At 37.4% G+C, this 16,633-nt stretch overlaps 1 pseudogene; it reads left to right on the top strand.

Annotated features, from left to right (window-relative positions):
• The first annotated feature begins 4,753 nt into the window (after positions 1-4,753).
• LOC137251295 (kelch-like protein 5) overlaps positions 4,754-16,633 on the top strand; it is a 47,652-nt pseudogene continuing 35,772 nt past the window's right edge.

Genomic DNA, 16,633 nt, shown 5'->3' with positions numbered 1-16,633 from the left:
AGTTCACAGAAGAGCCCTGGATCATAGAATGCTGATAAAGTACCCTGCTTCGCTCGATATTCTGCCTGTTCATTACTTCACGTTCCTGATGCCGGCGAACCCATCCTAACAAAACCTTGTTTTTGGCTCAATGCATACACCCACTACCTTAGAAGTAATTATGTAGGACTGCAAGGCACGTAAGGCTGACATAATGAGGATACTCCGAGAGAATAGGCTTCTTCGTAGACATTCTAAACCACAAACTTCTTTGGCATAGATTTCTGCCTGAAAAATAGTGGAGTAGCATGTATATGGTATCGATCTCTTCAAGTTCGGCCCATAGATGCCGGCACCCGTTTTTTCACCATAAAATTTTGATCCAGTCCTCTGAGCCGACTCAGTATATAGATTCCCTGTTTCCCAAAGAGTTCTGTCCACAAAATTCCGTGAGATTCTGAGATTCAACTCCCTCTCGCTACATATATGGGATGATTTCATACAAGTGGCGAATTTTTGGAAAAAACGTTCATAATAGTAAACAGCCTGGATCATCTGTTAAATTGCTCTTCGATTACTTAAATGATTTGCTCAATAGCATGATACAAAAAAAGAGGTAGAGTACAGAATGGAAGAAAGGTCTGTTTTTTGCTCGCGGTTATTAAATTGATGTGCCATGAATTGCACCCTTGTGTTTCAAATCAGCTTTTCTTTTATATGTGTATACAGAAAATCAGACTACATATTAATATTCATTTCTAAAATCAAGTTAGTAGATTAAATTTGAGCAGCCAGTTATGCAAAAATTTTAAAATACGTAAATAATGCAATATACCAGTCATTTACAAAAATGTTTGAAAAACACTATTGAGAAAAGTATTTAAGTAATCGAACAGCGTTTGAACTGCTAGCTTGGTTACCACAAATCACACAAGAGAAGATTGCGCATTGCGCATGTAATCATTGGATCAGCTGTTTTTTATGGGCAATTTTTACGTCATTTTCCTTTAGCTCTTGCTTTTTCTCTCTTTCATTCGCTCAAACAGTCAAGTGTGACGTAGTTGCGCAGAACGAAGCAATTTTGAACTCGTTAATGCGCAATCTGGATAAGTGATTTGTGCATGGTTACATACCAGGGATGCACCTTAACGTTAAGCTAATCGTTTATCAAAAAAATTCCACCGTTTCCGTTGAAACACTTCGAAATATTATCGATAAAGAAATTATCAAGATAAATTGTATCTCGTTTTTAACAGAAACGAAAAGCTTTCGTTAACGTTAAAACCGTTAACGAAAACGTGATACTTTATGTTTGAATTGTACTGGCAATGCTATAGCCATGGTGAAGCCGTAAGGTGGCAACAACGAGCGCACATACACACACAAACTCTATGTAATTTGTTTGTGTAATTCGTTGGTGGTAATGTCAAAAATACTCTGAGAAATATTCGTACTGTCAAAATTCATGAGAAAAGTTGCAATCAGCTTGGATAATGCTTTCACCTTTAATGACTCCGCCATCAATCAGCTTTGCCAGCATAGTTTGAAATTAATAATCAACATAAACGATTTGATTTCGTTTTGATATGGCAGAAAACGAAACGAAATCATTTCGTTAATTTGACGATCTTAACGTTAATAAACGAAACGAAATGACTTCGTTTCGTTTATTAACGTTGATTATCGTAACGAAATGATATCGTTTCGTTGGTTAAGCATGCCTGTTACATACCATGGTTCAATTATGTACAGGTTGGCTCATCTCATCAGCTGATTTTATTTATGTCATTGCATGGTCGAAGGGATTGTCAAAAGGAGATGGCAAACTCAAAATGAAACCAACACATTGGCAACATTTTACTTACACATACAAAAACTGTTAAGTTTTATGTTTCCATTCCATACCATTCGCACCAACACCAATACACAGATTTTGACAATTTGAACAGACATATTTTGTTGCTTTACAGATGAGCCAACCTGTATATAGTTGAACCATGGTTACATACCTACAAACATAAACAAAAGTTCCATGTACTTTATTGTTGTAAATTCGATGGAAAAATGTCAAAATCGTACTGCGCCGAAAGTAGATGTATCAAATCAAATAAGAAAGTTTGTATCAGTTGTCCCGTGCTGCCACCTTGTATCGTTACGCCATGCCATTGTGAATACATATGAATCACAATAGGGGGATTCATGTAACCGTATAAATGCCTTATAAAGTGTGTAAACGTATAAATTTATCTAGTTTACGCAGGAGCTGTCAAATTTTGTATGAAAAATCATTTACACGATTTGTATAAATTTACGCGCACATTTCATTGTGTAAACGCGGTAAACTTAAAGGAATGCAACCTTGCAGACATTACAGACGGCATTTTCATCAAAAATCTCCAACATCAGCAAGTAAAGGCGTTTTAGTTTTGATTTTACACTTAATCTTGGTATTTTTTAATTTGTATAACAATCAAAAAATTTTTTTTGGAAATAATACAGCTGAAAAACAATCAAGTTTATCAAGAGTATTACTAGGTGCGTTCATATAACCGCGTGTGTAAATGGATATAATTTTACACCTTATAAGTTTATATGCTATCATGAGTCCCCCTAATAATTATATCCATTTACACACGCGGTTATATGAACGCACCTAGTAATACTCTTGATAAACTTGATTGTTTTTCAGCTGTATTATTTCCAAAAAAATTTTTTTGATTGTTATACCAATTAAAAAATACCAAGATTAAGTGTAAAATCAAAACTAAAACGCCTTTACTTGCTGATGTTGGAGATTTTTGATGAAAATGCCGTCTGTAATGTCTGCAAGGTTGCATTCCTTTGAGTTTACCGCGTTTACACAATGAAATGTGCGCGTAAATTTATACAAATTGTGTAAATGATTTTTCATACAAAATTTGACAGTTCGTGCGTAAACTAGATAAATTTATACGTTTACACACTTTATAAGGCATTTATACGGTTACATGAGTCCCCCTAATGATTTTAAGATTCGAAAAATTTATTCCATCGCCGCGAACATTGTACAGGTTTACAAGTATGATATGTATGAGAGGGAAACAATTTCTTTCCCTTTCTAACACACGGCAGTTTGACACTTCAGTCAGTGTCAAACTAGCGTGGAACCCAGTGGAACATGAGTTTTGACACTGAACGAAGTGTCAAAATTACCGGGGTTGCTTCGTCGAAAGCGACACAGGGAAGCAAAAAAGGGATCGGAATATCAGATATGGGTTGCTGTGATGGTAAATTTTTTGAACGAATTTAGTAGGAAATTTTAAGTGCACCCATATGGGTCCTTCAGAAAATTATAAAAAAGTCTTCAATTGGGGTATCTGAGGACGCGTAGCTATTTCAGTATTAAGAATACAAATACGGGAGTTAAGTTTTTCTACCCGTTCAAAAGTTCTCCGCGAAAAACAGTTTGAAACCGAGGTCGACTGCAATAACCCGTCCAAAAAAGCGGAAAGAAAAATGAATAGACGCGTTTTGTCTTGTTGTCAATAGTCCGAAGAGAAAAAGTATTCGAATTATTGGAAGCGAGGCAAAAACGCGTCTATTAATACCTCCCCTGACGGTTTTGGTCGTGTTTTAGCAATCGTCCCCGTAAAAAAGTATCACAATTTGTTAATTAAAATTGTCCAAAATATATGGTTATTAAAGAGAGATGTAATTAAGTGCTCGTTTGAAGGTAAATAAGTATATTTCTTTGTAATATAAGAAAAAAATATTTTAAGCAGTTTTCGATAGCAGGTACTAAACTTTTTTTGGTCCTAAGAAGTACAACAGTGCCAAATAGCATCCACAAAAAAAACGAACAAGAACAAGCATTTTATGAGGTGAGCGTCATTGTACAGGTCTACAAGTAGGATATGTAGCAGCACGCACATACACAGCCACGCTCACCTGATAAAATGCTTGTTCTTGTTCGTTTTTTTTGTGGGTGCTATTTGGCACTGTTGTACTTCTTAGGACAAAAAAAAAGTGTAGTAGCTGCTATCGAAAACTGCTTAAAATTTTTTTTTCTTATATTACAAAGAAATATACTTACTTACTTTCAAACGAGCACTTAATTACATCTCTCTTTAATAACCATATATTTTGGACAATTTTAATTAACAAATTGTGATACTTTATTACCGGGGACGATTGCTAAAACACGACCAAAAGCGTCGGGGGAGGTATTAATAGACGCGTTTTGGCCTCGCTTCCAATAATTCGTATACCTTTTCTCTTCGGACTATTGGCAACAGGACAAAACGCGTCTATTCATTTTTCTTTCCGCTTTTTTGGACGGGTTATTGCAGTCGACCTCGGTTTCAAACTGTTTTTCGCGGAGAACTTTTGAACGGGTAGAAAAACTTAACTCACGTGTTTGTATTCTTAATTCTGAAATAACTACGTGTCCTCAGATACCCCAATTGAAGACTTTTTTATAATTTTCTGAAGGACCCATATGGGTGCACTTAAAATTTCCTACTAAATTCGTTCAAAAAATTTACCATCACAGCAACCCATATCTGATATTCCGATCCCTTTTTTGCTTCCCTGTGTCGCTTTCGACGAAGCAACCCCGGTAATTTTGACACTTCGTTCAGTGTCAAAACTCATGTTCCACGCAGGTTCCACTGGGTTCCACGCTAGTTTGACACTGACCGAAGTGTCAAACTGCCGTGTGTTAGAAAGGGAAAGAAATTGTTTCCCTCTCATACATATCATACTTGTAAACCTGTACAATGGGTGAGCGTGGCTGTGTATGTGCGTGCTGCTACATATCCTACTTGTAGACCTGTACAATGGCCGCGAACGCGTTTACAGCAGAATCATAGTGTACAAGTACAAGTGTGTTGACTTATCTGTCAAGCATTCTGACAGGCACTCGCTGGATTCGGAATGACAGCGAATTCAAAATGGATACCATTACCGAATGCTCCGAATGATTGAAAAATTGAAAAAGTCCATACGATTGGTAGTCAAAAATGTTGTCGTTGAGACTAAAAATGCGACTCTAGACCTGAGATTTCCATCAGGTGAGCGAGGCTGTTTGTAGTTTTGACGTTTATCGCTTAGTGAACACACTTGGTATAGGTACACTATGAGCAGAATTGTCCATATTTTGATTCCAAAAAGTTTTGTGCAAGCAGAGACCAGATCGCTTCCAAACACTATGGCAATGGCACTAGCAGCATGTAGTACACGTCAACGCCTATCCCAGATGAGTCCCGATGGTGCGATCCGTTTTATGGAGAAGCTTTTGTTCCAAATATACGAGCATTTTGATGAGCAAGATTTGATTGATGTCACATTTAAATTATCAAATCCAACTTCCTTGTAAGCTAATATCTTATAATTATTAAAATACAGACTAGTAAACGATTTGATTTCCCTTTTACAGGATTACAGCGCATCGCTTAATTCTATCGGCAGTAAGCCCATATTTCAAGCAACTCTTTAAAAGCGAAGAAGGCATTTGTCCACTCATTGAAATCACAGACATCGATAGCGATACATTCGAGCGTTTAATTACTTTTTGTTACACCGGCAAAACGCTCGTAACCATCGAGAATGTAGATAGAATGCTGAAGGCTGCTTTAATTTTGCAGTTGGAAGAAGCTGTTGTAAATTGTGTTGATTTTCTAATAGACCATATAACCGATTATACCTTGGCGCGAGCCTATGCCCTAGAGAGTGAGGCTCAGTGCGAGTTGCTAAGTGCGAAAATATTTGAATATGAAATTGAAAATTTTATAAATGTTAGTTGTACTTGAATTAATTAATAATTTTTGATGGAATACTTCTCAATGATTTTTAATACATCCTTTTAATTAACATTTGCCTTGCAGGTAATGCAAAACCCCGAATTTTTAAATTTTGACGCAAACAAACTGCAGACAATCTTAGAACGTGATGATTTGAATATAACATCTGAGAGAGACGCCTTTCATGCAATAAAACGTTGGTATGAACATGATGCGTCTGCGCGTAAACAAAAACTTCCTGATTTAATGTCATACCTACGTTTAACGCAATTTAATACGAATTTTATTATGGAAAATATTCAACCATTGCCGGGTTGCCACTTTGTAGCATTGGAAGCAGTGTCGTGGGTCAATGTTCCTTCAACTCGTAAAACTATATCACTGAGATTCACAAGACCACGACCACGCATAGCTGACACATTTTTGGCGCTTAACTTAGAGGTAATTAAAAAAAAATTTACTGATTTAGCAACTCACTAAGCTTGCATAATGGCATGTTTTTATCATGCTACGAACGGCGGGCCAACGGACGCGTATACAAGTATACACATAGCGCGTACCCTATTACCATCACCGCCAAAGAGGCTGAAGATGCCATCGATCATGGTAAACCATCTAAAGCTGTAGGCCTAGACGGCATAGCCATGCTGATGGTCAAACATCTGGGCAAATAAGGGTTTAAATACCTAGCACATGTCTTCAACCTGTCTTTGTCCACCTTCGTCATCCCCGAAAAATGGGAAATGACGAGGGTGGTTCAGCTTCTAACGGCTGGGAAAACAGCCAACGTAGGAGAATTTTATCGATATGGTCGAAATGGGTATGGCATCACTGCCAGTTATAAGAATCCAATTGCGAAATCTAATTCTTTCTAACCGTTCAGAAGTTATTTAAAAAAACAGACGCTTTCAATGCCAGCTCAACACAGATTTTGCATCACCGAATTCGTCAAGTTATTAAAACAAAACACTAAAAGAAAGATTATATAATAAATTTAAATGCTGACTAAATGACGCATGTCGAACATGTTTTCAACTGTTCCTCAAGCTATTAGAAATTGAAGTTATCCAAAAAAGGTGCGGATTTTTCAATAAGTATATATCCCGATTGCCAAAAGAATAAGCGAAATCGGTGATGCAAAGTTCTTTTGTAGGTTCCAGGGGTTTAATTACTCCACTGAAATGATTCTCATCTCATACTTAAGTTGAAGATGAAGGGTTTGAAAAATCACTTTGTCTTATGTTCAAACCTCTGTTGTTTATTTGCGAAACTATAAAATAAAATCTGAAATGTTAATTTTGATATTCACACTTCGTCATTCAAAATACAAGTCTGCCGGTTTGACATGTCTTAAAGTTGGAGGCCATATCCCCAACCTCAGTTATGACTGAGCATATAACCTTAACATCTTTCAACTCAAAATCGGTTGACTTTCATTCTAAATTTTCGTTTTGGTTTAACGAAGACTATTGAAATCAATGTTTCGAACGCAAAACGGGTGCAAATTTCGGCCTAAATTTTAAAAATTGTATCCAGGGTCCTTGTAAAATTGAAATAATGTTGATGCGAAGAGGATTGTACGATTTTCCCCAATGAGTTGCGCAATGATATCCACTTAGAGAGCTTATGATTTCGAGGGCGGCATCTTTGGCCCGAATAGTTGCTCGCTAAAGTTTCAAGATGTTTTTCTGGTGAAGCTCGGCAGCATAGCGCGACAAAAATATCCGTCGGAAAAGTATTCGGAGGTACACCTAGAGCTTCTAGGAAAGTGACGTCGACGAAGGTATGAGTTCAAAGACGCAGTCCCCCTTCGGTGATGGCATATGGTGTGAGGGTCAGGAGGCATGGTAGCGACTGATAGTCGGGATTGCTACTGTTCGCACTTCGGAAATTGCAGTACTTTAAAACCGCCGAAAAACTGGAGGCGCTCTTTGGCGCGATCAACAATAGGCCAGCATTGATCCTGATCGTTAAAATTGTGTCACGACAATCATGACTATTAATAGACCCTTAATAGCGGCCGTAAGTCGCCTTTGTGCGTGACAAGCAAGGAGCCACAAATGATTTATAGAAATCGTTCCGGCAACGAGTACAAGGAGTTAGCCCAGAACATCTACTTTGGTGAACGCTTTACACGCGAGATACAGACAGAAGTGTGACCATATTAGGTATTTCTATTTTTTTTCGGCAGACGCAGCAGTAGCAGTCACTAAGACCGGGGTTATGTAACCCCATTTAATTTGTTGCGTCCCTCGCACAAATTTTCATCCTCCCAGCACCTCCTTTCAGCGGGGCTGCGCCATACTCTCCTGCTCCGGAATGGTATCGAACCCAATCCGGGTTCGTCTCCTGACCCCGGTCCTGAGAAACGGTTTTGTTGCGTTTGCCGGAAAAGAATCTTGTTAGGACGGTTATACTCTTGTCAGTGTGTCACGTGCAAGGGATGGCTGCATCGGACAAGTTGTTCTGGGCTAGATCCCAAAACCCGACGTCCTCGTAACTTTTATAAATCCTTTATGGCTCCTTGCTGTTCACACCCAAGGACGTCCCGTAGTCTACGCCCAAGCGCCCTACGGCGCTACCAGCTCATACGGCCACTCCTACTCAATTACAATCTCCGTAGTGGAGTCGGTAGAAATGCCGAGCATCCGCCCCGACCCCGTCTTCTTCCCCCTCTTTCTGGCAGCAATCGTGTAGGGCAGGGAAACAGACTCTTAGTCCCTACCACCTTTGGCACCGTTTGCCAGCACAGAATATATATGTTTGCGTCATCCGCCCAATGCAGTTACTGCCTTGGACGGTGTCACTTTCCTTGATATTCTGGTCTCCGCGACGGCAACCCCCCGACGGACATCATTGCGCCATGTTGCCAGGCCGCAAACCCAAACACCACGGGTATCCCAATGCTTACCCAGGGACGTCCCATGGCCACAACAGAAATTGCGTCCTAGTCTTTCACAACTCGGGCGTAGTCACCCGCCACTTACTCCTAGAGTGACGACGTCTCCCCCGCTGCACTTCAGAATTCTACAGTTAGACTGTAATGGATTAACTGGGAAGATCACAGAGATAGTCGATTTCATGAAGACTAAACTCACAGCAAGATCTGCTCTGCAGACCTGTTCTGGGTATAATGTGGAAATTCGGCCCCATTTTCCGGCGGAGGCCGCAAATTTAGCGAGAGAACGTGACCTTATAAGACAGCTCAATCCCGGCGACCCCAAATAAGCGATATAAACCAACGCATCAGACTGCTTGTGGATGAACACAAGCGGGCGAAATGGGAGGAGAATCTAAGTAGTTGTAGCCTCTCTGCCGGTGTGGGTAAGCTTTGGTCCACCATAAAGTCCCTATGGAATCCGTCTAAGCACAATGACAAAATTTCCATCGCCTTTGGCGATAAAGTGCTGTCAGATGCGAAAAAATGCGCGAGCGCTTTCTGCCGACAATATATAATGTATTCTACGGTTGACAAAGTTCGACGGAGGGCCAACAGACGCACACATAAACATAATTTCAGCGCGTCCCCAATTACCGTCACCGGCAAAGAGGTTGAGGATGCCATCGGTCATTCTAAGCCATCCAAAGCAGTGGGCCCAGAAGGTATTGCCATGCCGGTGGTTAAAAGCCTAGGAAAAGTGGGTTTCAAATATTTAGCACATATCTTAAACCTGTCCCTTTCCACCTTTGTCATTCCCGAAAATTGGTGGTCTCGCTACTAAAGCCTGGGAAACCAGCTAACATAGGAGATTCTACGTCACCAATGTTGATTTCGCTGGACTCCCCAATTCATCCTACACCTCCACCGGTATCTTTAGCTCCAACAATTAACAGTTACCGATACTGGGGTTGTTGCTAACGATACAAGTGTACCTGAAAAAAATAGTACGAGCTCGATAACCAACGCTATAACGGCCGCACCTTCCCAGCTCTCTGGTGCGCTATCCGCTACTCCTTTGCAGGTGACTGCCGTGCCACCTCGTAGGGCTGTATTACACGCCTCGCTTACCGAAAATGACATTGCTCATTACGTTTGCTCTAAACTTGGTGTTGCACCCACTAGTAACATCAATGTGTATAAATTTAACTTTAAATATGAGAGAGACATCTCCTCATTTAAAATATCCCTTTCAGATGAATATTTCGATAAGGTACTTGATTCCTCTTTTTGGCCCAAGCATACTGTGGTTCACTTGTTCACGAGAAAGGCGAGGGCCGAACCTGTTTTATTACAGCCAAAAAACGGTATGACGAACACAGTAATAACAACACAAAGGTAATTGCTGATCTGTCCCGTCTTCTCATTAATTACCAAAATGTTCGTGGTTTACGATCAAAACTTGTTCCATTCTTCCTTAATTCTTTCAACTTTTCTGCACAAGTTGTAGCTTTTACAGAGACCTGGCTAAAGCCTGATAATTACAATTCTGAGGTTTTTTCAAATAAATATGCTGTTTATCGGCGTGATCGCATCTCTAGAGCGGGAGGTGTCCTTATTCCTGTTGAATCTAACCTATCGTCTGAGTTGATTTCGCTGGACAATATCTCTCATATCGAATTCATAGCAGTTAGGCTTTCATTCGGTAGCTATAGCGTAATTGTTTGCTGTTCGTATATACCACCTCGTTCGGATATGGATGTTTATGCTAGTCATAGCTCGGCCATCTGTGATTTGCATTCGCAGTTGGGAGATAACGATCGACTTGTTGTTGTTGGTGACTTTAACTTGCCAACAGTTAGTTGGGTTAATATAAGTGATTCAAACTTTTTAACTCCCACTGCTCAACATGAGTTTCTCAATTGCTTGTTAGACTCATCTCTTTTACAGATTAACAATGTTCCAAATAGTGGAAATAAAATGCTGGATTTAGTATTTGTGGATGGCTCGGTGGGTACTGCCCTTACGCGAATACCACCTTTATCCCTTCCAGAAGACCCTCTTCACCCTACGCTAGAGATATCAGCCTACCCCGTAGGATTCAAGTACAGTCTCGTCGCCGATCTAGATGCTTCTACAAAGCGAATTTCATTATGCTCAATGATCTGTTGGCTTCCCATGATTGGTCGGATCTCTATGCTTGCACTGATGTCGATTCGGCTATCTCTATATTTTACAGTACGCTTGATGGCTTCTTTGATGCCTGCATTCCTACTCGCTATACCCTATGTTCGAATAAGCCGCCTTGGTTTTCAAGGCAACTTATCAGACTTAATAACATTAAATCTAGGCTTTATAAGAGGTTCAAGAAATCTGGAGCATCTGCAGACCTCTCTAAATATCTAATAGCTCGTTCTAAATTTCACCGTCTTAATCAGCTTTGTTATAAAAATTACTTGAGTTGTTGTAAAGCCCAATTTTTTAGAAATCCAAAAAAGTTTTACAGTTTCGTAAATTCAAAGCGGAAAACTTCTGGGTATCCTTCCTCATTATCGTTTGGAGGTAAAAAAGCTTGCACTGATGACGACGTTGCTGAACTATTTTCTGAGTTCTTTAAGTCCACGTATTCATCCAGTGGTTTTCATTCCGGTCAATATCCCTATCGCTTAGATAGGTCGAATTCCATTAGGAATCCTGCTATTGATGGTAATATTGTTCTTCTGAGTCTTCAATCTTTGAAGCCCACCTTTTCTCCGGGACCGGACGGTGTTCCTAGTTGCGTGCTTAGGTACTGCGCCGAAAACATGTATGAGCCTATTTTAAAATTATTTGAGCTATCTCTGGGATCTGCGTCATTCCCGGCACTTTGGAAACAGTCTTTCATTATACCCCTGCATAAAAAAGGTAGTAGGTCAAAAGTTGAAAACTACAGGGGTATTGCTAAACTTTCAGTCATTCCTAAAGTCTTTGAACAGATTGTCACCAGTCAACTGCAATATCAGTGTTCTAGTCTTTTATCTGCATGCCAACACGGTTTTATTCGTCAAAGATCAACCACTACAAATTTGCTTGTATTCACCTCTATAGTTATGGAAGGATTTTTAGCGAACAAGCAAACGGATGTCATCTACACGGACTTCAGCAAAGCATTTGATAATGTCAACCATGAGTTGCTTATTCATAAGCTTGATTTACTGGGCTTTCCGTTTCACCTATTAATGTGGCTGAAAAGCTATATTTCTAACCGGACCCAAAAAGTCCTGTTCAAGTGCAATCTGTCGGAATCGTTCGGAGTTTCCTCCGGCGTACCCCAGGGAAGTCATCTAGGCCCTTTGCTCTTTGCCCTTTTCATTAATGACTTGCCACAGACAATATTATATTCCAGGCATGCTTAACCAACGAAACGATATCATTTCGTTACGATAATCAACGTTAATAAACGAAACGAAGTCATTTCGTTTCGTTTATTAACGTTAAGATCGTCAAATTAACGAAATGATTTCGTTTCGTTTTCTGCCATATCAAAACGAAATCAAATCGTTTATGTTGATTATTAATTTCAAACTATGCTGGCAAAGCTGATTGATGGCGGAGTCATTAAAGGTGAAAGCATTATCCAAGCTGATTGCAACTTTTCTCATGAATTTTGACAGTACGAACATTTCTCAGAGTATTTTTGACATTACCACCAACGAATTACACAAACAAATTACATAGAGTTTGTGTGTGTATGTGCGCTCGTTGTTGCCACCTTACGGCTTCACCATGGCTATAGCATTGCCAGCACAATTCAAACATAAAGTATCACGTTTTCGTTAACGTTTTTAACGTTAACGAAAGCTTTTCGTTTCGGTTAAAAACGAGATACAATTTATCTTGATAATTTCTTTATCGATAATATTTCGAAGTGTTTCAACGGAAACGGTGGAAATTTTTTGATAAACGATTAGCTTAACGTTAAGGTGCATCCCTGTTATATTCCCATACTATAATGTATGCGGATGATGTAAAACTTTGCTACACTTACTGTCCTACCGATTTGAGTTCCTTGGATCTTCTTCAGGCCGACTTGGACTCGTTCCAATGTTGGTGCACAATAAATTTACTAGCTTTAAATTGCTCTAAATGTAAGCATATGACATTTCACCGAGTGAAGCCAGCATTGAAATCTTATGTAATAGATGGTACGCCTTTGGAGCGTATATCTATTGCAAATGATCTAGGTGTCCTTTTTGATCCGAAATTGAATTTTAACATGCATATTTCATCTATAGCCAACAAAGCGTTGGGTTTACTTGGATTTGTTAAAAGATGGGCTAAAGAGTTCGATGATCCGTACCTCACTAAGGTTCTTTACACATCGCTGGTTCGTCCAATACTCGAGTATTGCTCATACGTTTGGTCCCCTGTTTCTCAAAAGCATATAAAGCGTCTTGAGTCAGTTCAAAAGCAATTTTTGATATTTGCATTGCGCGGTCTTAATTGGGACTCAAGTCTCCACCTTCCTCCATACAGAAGTAGACTTCTTCTTATTAACTTACCCACTCTGGAAAATCGGAGAATTTTACTGGGGGTATTGTTCATCCATAAGCTCATTATTGGAGAAATTGATTCTGCGGACCTTCTCAGCCGGTTATTTTTTGCGGTTCCCCCTAGAGTATCTAGACACTACGTTCCTTTCTATTTACCCCTTTTTCGACGAAACTTTGCTAAAAATAATCCTCTTCTTATCTGGTGCGCGCACTACAATGACTTGTATAGCTGCATCAGTCTTGAATGTACTTTTGCCACTAAACGTAATGCAATACTTGCCTATCTAATTTAAGAGATACAAGCTAATTTATTTTAATTTGCCGGCATTTTATTCCTTCGATAAAAAACAGGAACTATCTCGCTTAGGGATGGAGGAACATTTATCAACATGTATCATTAAGAAGGAACAAGACAGTACTGTGTTGATTGGAATCTGGTGCATTCCAACAACGTAAAAAACATGCTTTTTCATGAGTCACTGACCGGAATCGTATGCATTCCGGCAGTATAATCTTATGGGTCAGGCATCGAGCTGATTGGAATCCGGTGCATTCCAACAACACAGGTCATGTTACTTTTTTATGCCTTGTGATGGCGTATCCTCATTACACTACTCTTAGCACTGCCGGATTCCCATGACATGCTGATTGGAATCTTGTTGCATTCCAACAGGGAGATTGGAATCCACTGCATTCCGATATCATGCTGAGCGGAATCTGATGCATTCCGCCAGTATAAGATTTCGGCATAAGATCTTATTTCTACTCATATTTCTTATTATTATTATATTTTGAAATTAAATAGTAATGTTCATTAATATTTCTTTGTTTGTAATATAACATTGCTGAAATCTCGATATATCTTAAATTTTATCTTTTGAGTTGTATATTTATATATCTTTTATATTATGCAGTCGACCATAGTTTGTCGTCGACTTTAAATAATAAATAAATAAATAAATAAATATCGCCCGATATCTCTCCTACCGCCAGTAGCCAATTTGAATGAAGCCATTTTGCTCCCCTATTTAAAGCAAATTTGCAACTTGCCTGTCATCAGCACACTGAAAGAAAAAGACTGTTAAAATCAACCGAAATACGGGTCAATTCAACCGAAATTTCTGTAAATTTTTATCCATCGCAACAAGATGTTGAATCAGCTGCGCACAAATCGTTGATTCGTAATTGACCGTTTTAGTAGTCAAATAAAGAAAAAAAGTTGTTTCAATATACTTTACCCATAGTTTTGTTAAATTAACAATTATTACTGTCTCTAAAACTGTTAATATGAAAGGGATTTCTGTTCATTTGAAATAACCATCGTTAACTGTTAAATTAACAGTTTTTACTGTAGAAATAAATGTCACTGACAATGAAATCTATTGAAATAACAGATATTTCTGTTTTTTTCTAGATTTATAGCGTAAACTTTTACATCAACAGAGTTTTCTGTTCATACCTATGACATTAATACCTGTGGAAAAAATAAAAGCCGGATAAATATATTTTTAAACATACGTATATTTTTTTTTTATTATTTTTTATTACATATAAGTATATTTCATTTCTAATGATTTTATTTCTATATTTAGTAATATTAATTAAAATAATAATAACTTAAATCTGAATTCAAATAAACAAACCTTGTTCCGAATCACCATCGAAAGCTTTGTACGAAAGTATGTTGCCATATATATACGTAAATATGTGAATACATAAATATGTATGCTTGCTACATACATATATATATGTATATATGCTACATACATATTCACATACGTGTTAGTATATGCTCTAGTCAAAATAAGAGCATGTACCGTTTGTTAAACCACATTGGCGTCGGTTTCAAGAACTTTATTTCCACTTTACAATTAAACATTATGCACTTCATTACTTTGTTTTATTAAACAAACTTTCACCAAATTTTATATTTTATAATTTATTTCATTTATAGTTTTGAACATCGCCGCGCCACAAACATACTTACTTTAATAAGTATCAAGTAAAAAACAATTAACTTCGATGATCTCGTTTTATTGATGATATATCCAAAACAGAGCTCAAAAAGAGAAATGCATTTGTATATATACTTGATTGATCTTACTTACTAAAGTTTATCACTAATTATGTACTAATAATTAGAACAAAGAGAAAAGGTTAAATTTGTGTATGCGAATAGTAGCCTAAAAGAGAAATTATGTAGGCAAGTTAACATATCTAGCAATAAGAGTAAATATAGATGAAGAGAATAGAGTGGGTGGGTATAAAGATGTAACTCCTCCACCGCTGGTTTTTAAAATACTCCTGGATTTTAAATTTAATTGGTTAAAATTTAGTGTAATTAGACTTATGTATGTATATGTGTTGTATTTCCAAATACTTAAAAAAATAATTTTTTGTATTTTTTTTTTTTTTTAATTCAAATTGTCTTAATGTACTAAGTAATATAAATTACGATTAAAAGTAAAAAAAAAGAAGTATACAAAGATTAGTTTTTGCATTAAGATTTATTTTACTAGTAAATACATCAGTTTTGCTTTTCCATTGCAATAACTACAAAATATTTGTATTTTTATTAATCGGTATATTAATATGTTTTTTTTTTTTTTATTTGAATGTTTTTTTTTTTTTAAATTTTAATTATTTTTGATCTTTAATGTTGTAAAATTTTAATGGACGTTTAATATTGGATTCATGAACGTTATTCAGTTTCGCTTTCCGAAACTTGGGTTTTTCTTTGTTCCTTACATTTAGATAGTTCTTAATAAAACCTTCAGATCTATTTTCGATATAATTTTCTCTGTTTGCGTTCGCTTTGTCTATGTTTTTAAATTTTTTTAATTCAATTCTATTTTTAATTAATTTTTTATCAACTATATGATTGTGAACGTTGTTTGGAGTACTTTCAATTGTTGAATGGTACGACTTATTATATAACTCTATAGCTTTACTAATTTGATCTCTAATAGGTATCCAATTTTCTATATTTAAAGCTCTTACTTTTTCAGTTATTGTATTGTTTAATCTCTCCACGTCGGAGTTGCCAGTATGGCTATTTGGTTTTGAAAAGTGAATGTGTATATCTTCCTCTCGACAAAATTCTTTAACATTAATAGAGTTGAACTCGTTGTCACATACTATTTTCTTCATTTTGCCAAACAATGAGATATACAATCTGAGTTTTTCAATTAATGTCTTACTATTTCTATCTTCTAAATAGAACGCCGCAGCATGCTTTGAAAATTTATCTAAAAATATAATAAATGAATGTTTTGAATTGATATAAGTATCAATGTGAACTATCTCATTTATATCGGATGGTGTTTCTGTGATTGAAAACATCTTTTTAATAGGGTTCCTGTCGTATTTTTCTGCACTGCAAACATCGCAATTATTAATTACTTTATTGATTATCTGTTTAAGGTTAGGATAATAAATTTTGTGCTTAAGGTGTTGGTAGTTGG

This window comes from Eurosta solidaginis, chromosome 4 (genome assembly GCF_040869045.1).
Source record: "Eurosta solidaginis isolate ZX-2024a chromosome 4, ASM4086904v1, whole genome shotgun sequence".
Taxonomy (NCBI): domain Eukaryota; kingdom Metazoa; phylum Arthropoda; class Insecta; order Diptera; family Tephritidae; genus Eurosta; species Eurosta solidaginis.
This window is presented reverse-complemented; position numbering and strand designations above follow the sequence as displayed.